Genomic DNA, 3,831 nt, shown 5'->3' with positions numbered 1-3,831 from the left:
CGGTCAGCTAATAGGACACTATATTAGCTCCACAGCTAACTAGCTAACAGTCAGTTAACAGCAGTTGTGACCTGATATGTGATATGCTTCCTCCTATTTCTTTGGCGTATGAATTCAACAGGTGGAGGGTCGTTTCAATTCTAACACATTGTACCATTGAGCTCTCAGGGCCACTGCAGTTAAAACCTTTCTTTGTTATAGAGAAATTTTGTTATAAAGAGATAAAGTTATGTTCTTTTATGACAAATGTTGATGACAAATGTTTCACCACTGCAATTGTATTATTGGTGTCTTAGAATTCTGTGTGGGCTGCTGACTTGTCTGTGCAGTACTACTGCTATAAGATAATAGTAGCAGTCAAGTAGAAGTAATATTAAGTATAGAAGCAGAATAAAATGTATGTACTAGTAAAGCACAAGTTACTTTAAATTGTGCAGGAGTACAGAACTTGAGTATATACCACTGATAATGACACATTTTCAATGAGCTGGGTGAATGCTTTTGTAACACCATCCATCCATCCATCGTCAACCGCTTTTCCTGCATACAGGGTCGCGGTGGGCTGGAGCCAATCCCAGCTTAAATCGGGCGAAAGGCGGGGTACACCCTGGACAGGTTGCCAGTCCATCGCAGGGCTTTTTTTAACACACATTTTGAAAATGTTTTGAATTCCATAACTTTCTCAGTCAAACCCAAACTGGTGCAAACAAACCAGTGGTTGGGCAGAAAAGAAATAAAAGATACAACTGCATCGATGGAGAAACAAGCTGCTGCTAAACTTTTCAGCTTCAAACTGAAACCTTGAGATAGTCTTATTTTGAAAGCGTGCAGAAAATAGGGACTAAAAGAAGAAGATGACGTTTCCTGTAATGATGGGTGCCACCACTCTCCCCTGATGTTCAATGAGAAACAAATGAGCTGAGTATGCAAATCGGGCCACATGAAACGGCCATGGAGTGAGAGTTTGCCTGTGATCCAGTGCCTTTACTGGCAGAGAGCCTTGCAGTCTGGGCATCTTCAGACAGACTGGTCTGATGAGACAAACTCATTCCTGTTTAAAGGGAAGGAGTTTTACAGTGATTTATATGCAGTTCATCCATCCATCCATCCATCGTCAACCGCTTATCCTGTGTACAGGGTCGCGGGGTATGCAGTTCATATGTGCACACAATTATCAGTGAGAAACGTTCTAAAAAGCAAATGTCTCATAGTATCTTGGAAAAGTGTTGTTAAATGTAGGAGGTACAAGTCGCATTGATAATGTAACAGCAACATACAGAGATGAGTACATTGCCAGCTGACCCTTTCTGGTAGATGTTTCCATGGCAACCAAGGCTGTCTTTTAATGAAGCAATAATCCAGCAGGGTACAGAAACAGAGACAATATGGCCACTGGCATTTGAGAATTTTAGCATAACATAATGTGTCTATGTGTGTGTGTGTGTGTTTGTGGGCGGTAAATAGCATGTAATCAATCAGATTGTCATGATGAGAACCCAAGGCAGGACAGTCTAAACTTTTTGCTCAAGGCTCATAAGTCTGAGTTATTTTAAAACCTGTCTGGCATCCTGCCTCTATAAATCTGTCATGCAGCAATAGAAATAAATGGAACGGGACGGAAAATATACATCATGTGACTGACAAAAACCACAAATGAAGAACCATGGACTTCCTTAGAGAAAGAACAGACTGAATATTCCACAGAAGTGCATCAAATTCTGCAAGGCAAGCTGTTGTAATGATAATTTAAATCAGTGATGACCCATTCTGGTCCAAGTAAAACACATATAATACATTATTTTTATCGAGGTACCCTACCTTAAAAGAGTAAAAGGTGTTTCAAAGTGTGAAAACTTTCACTTAAAAAGATGCAGGCATCATAAAACCAATATCACTGTGATAGACACACAGACGACCTTTCTGCCAAAGGCATGCAAAGCTGACACAGTTTGAAACCACAATCATTATTCAATTCCTCTTTTCAAAATATTTCCTAAACTTACACACACACACACACACACACACACACACACACACACACACACACCACAGTCTCCAGTAGTAGACTTGAAGTGAAAGTTACCACAGATCTATTTAGCAGATGCCTGATATCCCACAGTTTGGAGCCACAGAGGAATCACATTAGCTCAGTCTGTACTCTGAATACTGGAGCTCTCCACATTTTCTCAACTACACATCTGAAACTGCCTCAACATCTCCAATAATTGGATGGATTGCCATGTAATTTCTACACTGCTCTCCTAAGGATGAACTGTAATAATGTTTGTGGACTTTTCATCTAGCACCTCCATCTTCAGAAAAAACTTTCATTTTGAATCAGATATCTGAATATAGGCATTTCCATCAAATGTTAGCATGCTAACACACTAAACATCTATAAGATACAGATAGATAGATAGATAGATAGATAGATAGATAGATAGATACTGAGGTGATTGAAAAAGACTATTAGGTCCTTATGTGAGGAAGTGATAATTAAGGCAACTTTTCACCCTGAAGCTACTGTACACTGTAGTAAGTGCTAACAAATATGACAGGTGTTGTTGGAAGTGACGCTTTAGAACTTAAACTGATACAGCTAAAACATGTTTTTTTTATATTAATAAAATCTTTCATTTCTACCTTTGTTGATCTACCTGTTTGGCAATCACTGGCTGTTCGGCCTTTAGTCATCCTCTACAGAGAGGTGATTCAACTGATATTTTTAAGCAGAAATTAACTGATAAACAAAACATTGCCTTAAGGACTTATGGGCTGTGGAAAAACAATCTGACGGAAGAGCAACAGGTGTTGTATGAGAGGAACTCAGCAGCAACAGATTCACAGGATATTCAGCACGATATTTCCCAGTATTCCCACTATGTTCATACATTTTTAATGACTTAATTCTCTCTTAACTATTAATAACAGCATCAAGTTTTACAAAGGTGACTGTTTTGCTGGTAGATTTACAAAATACATCTGACAAAGTGTAATCATAGCTCCTGCAGTGTACATTAGATGATTACCATCCAGAAATGAGACTGAGGATGATGAGAATATAGTGATTCACTCTCTATATCCCAGGACACCTGCAAGGAACAGTCCGTGCCACACACACACACAGACACACAGACACACACACACACACACACAGACACACACAAACAACACTCAATCCTTTTACAATGACAAAACATATTTATGATTAAGCTTCAGTCTCAATATAGACTGACAGTTGACACATACAGTAGGTAAAGTAGTTGCTTAGGTGGTCCAATGGTATTAGCCTACCATGCACTGTACACAGCACAAGCAGCTCCCAGTTGTACCAGGTCAGTGGAATTGAGAATGAGACTCTCATGCATCACTGATAGACAGCAGATGGTTAACAGCTCTGGAGGAACTGCACCGCACAGCTGAAAGCCTTATCTACATGAATATTTTCTCTTAGCTTCTACCTCAATACCTCCATCTCTGTTTCTCTTATCTTTCAAACACACAACCAAACAAACATGTTTGCAAGTAGAGCTCCTGTGGACCTTCAGCGTAAACCTTTGAGTGGTCCCGGTGCTTAGAGAGTGGAAGCAATACAAATTGAAACATCTGTGTGTGAAATGTATTGCCACGTTTGCCCAGAGGCAGAGAGCAATTGCACATAATGAACAGATTGGTTGCTATACTTGACTGTGCTGACGACCACATCATTGCGTTATGTGTTGCAGTGCCCCCTCCTGACCAATATTTGTAAATACTCAGACATTGTTCTGGCGCATTTATCTTTGGCTTTTCAAAGTTGGAGTTTTTATGCTTGATTTTTAAGAAATTAAA

Source organism: Micropterus dolomieu, linkage group LG20 (genome assembly GCF_021292245.1).
Source record: "Micropterus dolomieu isolate WLL.071019.BEF.003 ecotype Adirondacks linkage group LG20, ASM2129224v1, whole genome shotgun sequence".
NCBI classification, from domain to species: Eukaryota; Metazoa; Chordata; class Actinopteri; order Centrarchiformes; family Centrarchidae; genus Micropterus; species Micropterus dolomieu.
Note: the sequence above shows the minus strand (reverse complement) of the source record.